At 49.7% G+C, this 5,846-nt stretch overlaps 1 long non-coding RNA gene across 24 annotated transcripts; it reads right to left on the bottom strand.

Moving 5' to 3' along the window:
* Window positions 1-537: 537 nt before the first annotated feature.
* Window positions 538-4,159, bottom strand: LOC127907100 (uncharacterized). 24 transcript variants are annotated; one of them, XR_008063199.1, is made up of 5 exons: window positions 3,825-4,159; window positions 3,535-3,650; window positions 2,752-3,186; window positions 2,578-2,693; window positions 538-1,450 (listed from the first exon to the last, which is right to left on the bottom strand). It is a non-coding gene; the product is annotated as an uncharacterized LOC127907100 (long non-coding RNA). The 24 variants fall into 24 exon arrangements; XR_008063207.1 differs by lacking the exons at window positions 538-1,450; window positions 3,535-3,650 and adding exons at window positions 3,303-3,447; window positions 3,680-3,737 and having other exon boundaries at window positions 1,859-2,693; window positions 2,752-3,128; XR_008063202.1 differs by lacking the exon at window positions 538-1,450 and adding an exon at window positions 3,303-3,447 and having other exon boundaries at window positions 1,859-2,693; window positions 2,752-3,128.
* Between the last annotated feature and the right edge of the window lie 1,687 nt (window positions 4,160-5,846).

The following is a 5,846-nucleotide window of genomic DNA, read 5'->3' as shown; positions in this document are numbered from 1 at the left end:
TTTATGTAATCTGGGTGGAGGGGCCCCAGCTGCTCCCATGCTTACACCTCTTTATGTAATCTGGGTGGAGGGGCCCCAGCTGCTCCCATGCTCACACCTCTTTATGTAATCTGGGTGGAGGGGCCCCCCTGCTCCCATGCTCACACCTCTTTATGTAATCTGGGTGGAGGGTATCCAGCTGCTCCCATGCTCGCACCTCTTTATGTAATCTGGGTGGAGGGGCCCCCCTGCTCCCATGCTCACACCTCTTTATGTAATCTGGGTGGAGGGGCCCCCCTGCTCCCATGCTCACACCTCTTTATGTCATCTGGGTGGAGGGGCCCCATCTGCTCCCATGCTCACACCTCTTTATGTCATCTGGGTGGAGGGGCCCCATCTGCTCCCATGCTCACACCTCTTTATGTAATCTGGGTGGAGGGGCCCCAGCTGCTCCCATGCTCACACCTCTTTATGTCATCTGGGTGGAGGGGCCCCAGCTGCTCCCATGCTCACACCTCTTCATGTAATCTGGGTGGAGGGGCCCCAGCTGCTCCCATGCTCTCACCTCTTTATGTAATCTGGGTGGAGGGGCTCCCATGCTCACACCTCTTTATGTAATCTGGGTGGAGGGCCCCCCCTGCTCCCATGCTCACACCTCTTTATGTAATCTGGGTGGAGGGGCCCCAGCTGCTCCCATGCTCACACCTCTTTATGTAATCTGGGTGGACGGGCCTCAGCTACTCCCATGCTCACACCTCTTTATGTAATCTGGGTGGAGGGGCCCAAGTCACCCTGGGAAATATGTTTAGCCAGGCCCAGAAACGACCACATCTTTAAAAAACAGGATGTTCTGAAAACGACAGACATGTCTGATAACATCCTCTAGCTAGGATACAGGTTGTTTCTGGCTTTTGGACCTTGTTGGATTTTAAACACATTTTAAATTCTAAAACAATTACTCTGAGTTCATTTAGTTAATTGAGTAATCTAATAATCTAGTTCAAAGGATTTGGGGATATTTCCCAACACTGTTTCTCCTCTAACCCTGCCGTCTGTAGGCCTCACCTGGTGTTCCTGCCGTCTGTAGGCCTCACCTGGTGTTCCTGCCATCTGTAGGCCTCACCTGATGTTCCTGCCATCTGTAGGCCTCACCTGGTGTTCCTGCCATCTGTAGGCCTCACCTGGTGTTCCTGCCATCTGTAGGCCTCACCTGGTGTTCCTGCCATCTGTAGGCCTCACCTGGTGTTCCTGCCATCTGTAGGCCTCACCTGGTGTTCCTGCCATCTGTAGGCCTCACCTGGTGTTCCTGCCATCTGTAGGCCTCACCTGGTGTTCCTGCCATCTGTAGGCCTCACCTGGTGTTCCTGCCATCTGTAGACCTCACCTGGTGTTCCTGCCATCTGTAGACCTCACCTGGTGTTCCTGCCATCTGTAGACCTCACCTGGTGTTCCTGCCATCTGTAGGCCTCACCTGGTGTTCCATCTAGGCCATCTGTAGGCCTCACCTGGTGTTCCTGCCATCTGTAGGCCTCACCTGGTGTTCCTGCCATCTGTAGGCCTCACCTGGTGTTCCTGCCATCTGTAGGCCTCACCTGGTGTTCCTGCCATCTGTAGGCCTCACCTGGTGTTCCTGCCATCTGTAGGCCTCACCTGATGTTCCTGCCATCTGTAGGCCTCACCTGGTGTTCCTGCCATCTGTAGGCCTCACCTGGTGTTCCTGCCATCTGTAGGCCTCACCTGGTGTTCCTGCCATCTGTAGGCCTCACCTGGTGTTCCTGCCATCTGTAGGCCTCACCTGGTGTTCCTGCCATCTGTAGGCCTCACCTGGTGTTCCTGCCATCTAGGCCTCACCTGGGCCATCTGTAGGCCTCGCCTGGTGTTCCTGCCATCTGTAGGCCTCACCTGGTGTTCCTGCCATCTGTAGGCCTCACCTGGTGTTCCTGCCATCTGTAGGCCTCACCTGGTGTTCCTGCCATCTGTAGGCCTCACCTGGTGTTCCTGCCATCTGTAGGCCTCACCTGGTGTTCCTGCCATCTGTAGGCCTCACCTGGTGTTCCTGCCATCTGTAGGCCTCACCTGGTGTTCCTGCCATCTGTAGGCCTCACCTGGTGTTCCTGCCATCTGTAGGCCTCACCTGGTGTTCCTGCCATCTGTAGGCCTCACCTGGTGTTCCTGCCATCTGTAGGCCTCACCTGGTGTTCCTGCCATCTGTAGGCCTCACCTGGTGTTCCTGCCATCTGTAGGCCTCACCTGGTGTTCCTGCCATCTGTAGGCCTCACCTGGTGTTCCTGCCATCTGTAGGCCTCACCTGGTGTTCCTGCCATCTGTAGGCCTCACCTGGTGTTCCTGCCATCTGTAGGCCTCACCTGGTGTTCCTGCCATCTGTAGGCCTCACCTGGTGTTCCTGCCATCTGTAGGCCTCACCTGGTGTTCCTGCCATCTGTAGACCTCACCTGGTGTTCCTGCCATCTGTAGGCCTCACCTGGTGTTTGTTTCCTCTGTAGGCCTCACCTGGTGTTTGTTTCCTCTGTAGGCCTCACCTGGTGTTTGTTTCCTCTGTAGACCTCACCTGGTGTTTGTTTCCTCTGTAGGCCTCACCTGGTGTTTGTTTCCTCTGTAGGCCTCACCTGGTGTTTGTTTCCTCTGTAGGCCTCACCTGGTGTTTGTTTCCTCTGTAGACCTCACCTGGTGTTTGTTTCCTCTGTAGACCTCACCTGGTGTTTGTTTCCTCTATAGGCCTCACCTGGTGTTTGTTTCCCCTGTAGACCTCACCTGGTGTTTGTTTCCTCTGTAGGCCTCACCTGGTGTTTGTTTCCTCTGTAGACCTCACCTGGTGTTTGTTTCCTCTGTAGGCCTCACCTGGTGTTTGTTTCCTCTGTAGACCTCACCTGGTGTTTGTTTCCTCTGTAGGCCTCACCTGGTGTTTGTTTCCTCTGTAGACCTCACCTGGTGTTTGTTTCCTCTGTAGGCCTCACCTGGTGTTTGTTTCCTCTGTAGACCTCACCTGGTGTTTGTTTCCTCTGTAGGCCTCACCTGGTGTTTGTTTCCTCTGTAGACCTCACCTGGTGTTTGTTTCCTCTGTAGACCTCACCTGGTGTTTGTTTCCTCTGTAGACCTCACCTGGTGTTTGTTTCCTCTGTAGACCTCACCTGGTGTTTGTTTCCTCTGTAGGCCTCACCTGGTGTTTGTTTCCTCTGTAGACCTCACCTGGTGTCTGTTTCCTCTGTAGGCCTCACCTGGTGTTCCTGCCATCTGTAGACCTCACCTGGTGTTTGTTTCCCCTGTAGACCTCACCTGGTGTTTGTTTCCCCTGTAGGCCTCACCTGGTGTTTGTTTCCTCTGTAGACCTCACCTGGTGTTTGTTTCCTCTGTAGGCCTCACCTGGTGTTTGTTTCCTCTGTAGGCCTCACCTGGTGTTCCTGCCATCTGTAGGCCTCACCTGGTGTTTGTTTCCTCTGTAGACCTCACCTGGTGTTCCTGCCATCTGTAGGCCTCACCTGGTGTTTGTTTCCTCTGTAGGCCTCACCTGGTGTTCCTGCCATCTGTAGGCCTCACCTGGTGTTTGTTTCCTCTGTAGGCCTCACCTGGTGTTTGTTTCCTCTGTAGGCCTCACCTGGTGTTTGTTTCCTCTGTAGGCCTCACCTGGTGTTTGTTTCCTCTGTAGACCTCACCTGGTGTTCCTGCCATCTGTAGGCCTCACCTGGTGTTTGTTTCCTCTGTAGGCCTCACCTGGTGTTTGTTTCCTCTGTAGACCTCACCTGGTGTTCCTGCCATCTGTAAACCTCACCTGGTGTTTGTTTCCTCTGTAGGCCTCACCTGGTGTTTGTTTCCTCTGTAGGCTTCACCTGGTGTTTGTTTCCTCTGTAGACCTCACCTGGTGTTTGTTTCCTCTGTAGACCTCACCTGGTGTTTGTTTCCTCTGTAGACCTCACCTGGTGTTTGTTTCCTCTGTAGACCTCACCTGGTGTTTGTTTCCTCTGTAGACCTCACCTGGTGTTTGTTTCCTCTGTAGACCTCACCTGGTGTTTGTTTCCTCTGTAGACCTCACCTGGTGTTTGTTTCCTCTGTAGACCTCACCTGGTGTTTGTTTCCTCTGTAGGCCTCACCTGGTGTTTGTTTCCCCTGTAGACCTCACCTGGTGTTTGTTTCCTCTGTAGACCTCACCTGGTGTTTGTTTCCTCTGTAGGCCTCACCTGGAGACAACTCGTCCAGGACGCCCCTCCAGTCTGAACTCTACAGCCAAGTCGTCATCTATGACCACATCACCAGGAGGACCTAGCCAATCACCTCTCACTGTCTCCTCCCTGCTACCACCACCTCACACTGCTATTAAACACATACTGGAAGTCACTGGACGCCTCTAGTGTGATGTAATAAAGCTTGTCCCCCCATTAATGCGCTGCTCTTTCTCCTGTCTCTTTCTATAAGCCTCTCCACCTGGGTGTGGGGTCTGAGGACGGATGACAGTGCAGCCTAACTATCCTGTAGGGTGCTGTGCTACACACTGAATGTGAAATCCCATGGAAAACCCAAACAACAACAGAACAGACCGTCAGACCTTATGGTAGACTTTACCTCTGATAGAGTCTCATCTTGAATCATATCTACGGACCTTATGGTAGACTTTACCTCTGATATAGTCTCATCTTGAATCATATCTACAGACCTTATGGTAGACTTTACCTCTGATAGAGTCTCATATCTACGGACCTTATGGTAGACTTTACCTCTGATAGAGTCTCATATCTACAGACCTTATGGTAGACTTTACCTCTGATATAGTCTCATCTTGAATCATATCTACGGACCTTATGGTAGACTTTACCTCTGATAGAGTCTCATATCTACGGACCTTATGGTAGACTTTACCTCTGATAGAGTCTCATATCTACGGACCTTATGGTAGACTTTACCTCTGATATAGTCTCATCTTGAATCATATCTACGGACCTTATGGTAGACTTTACCTCTGATAGAGTCTCATCTTGAATCATATCTACAGACCTTATGGTAGACTTTACCTCTGATAGAGTCTCATATCTACAGACCTTATGGTAGACTTTACCTCTGATAGAGTCTCATATCTACGGACCTTATGGTAGACTTTACCTCTGATAGAGTCTCATCTTGAATCATGTCTATACCAAGTCAGATGTTGTGATCATGATCAAGTCTATCCCAAGTTAGAGCTAGTTCATCAATATATAAACAAGAAGAAAAGAAGAAATGGAGGAACTTATTCAACAAAGATCCAGTGTAATATTTTATTAAAAATAATTCGAACTGGATGGAATATTGGGGAAAAATTACCCAAATAATTTTTGAATCTTCAACATAGAAATGCTACCAAAAATAATTTACTAAAACTTGTTACAAATAATGGAGTCACCCATGATTCACCAAATGATATTTAGAAAGAGGAAGTAAAGTTCTTTAAGCATGTCTTGGTTTCAGTCTCCTCCATCTCTTCTAACAGAAGATAATGGATGTTTTTTCTGTTAATAATGCCAAATGAACATCTGTACAGAAAGACTCATGTCAAGGTAAATTACAGAGGAGGAAGTTCTTGATGCTATTAAAGCCTTTAAGTCTGGGAGAACTCCAGGGCTGGATGACATACCAGTGGAGGTTTGTGGTTGTACTCATTGGTTCTGTGGTTATTAGCATGTTTTAACCACTCCTATATAAACGGTAGATTATCACACACTCAACAAGGTCTGATTTCATTATTACTGAAACAGGATCCAAGTTGGTAAATATAAAGATCCAGTCCATTAAAAAAACAGAGGCCCCTTACACTTCAGTGTTGTGATGCAGCAATTCTAGCAAAATGTATAGCGCCTAGAATTAAATAGGTTTTGTCGGAC

The sequence above is a fragment of the Oncorhynchus keta genome, chromosome 14 (assembly GCF_023373465.1).
Source record: "Oncorhynchus keta strain PuntledgeMale-10-30-2019 chromosome 14, Oket_V2, whole genome shotgun sequence".
Classification (NCBI taxonomy): Eukaryota; Metazoa; Chordata; class Actinopteri; order Salmoniformes; family Salmonidae; genus Oncorhynchus; species Oncorhynchus keta.
This window is presented reverse-complemented; position numbering and strand designations above follow the sequence as displayed.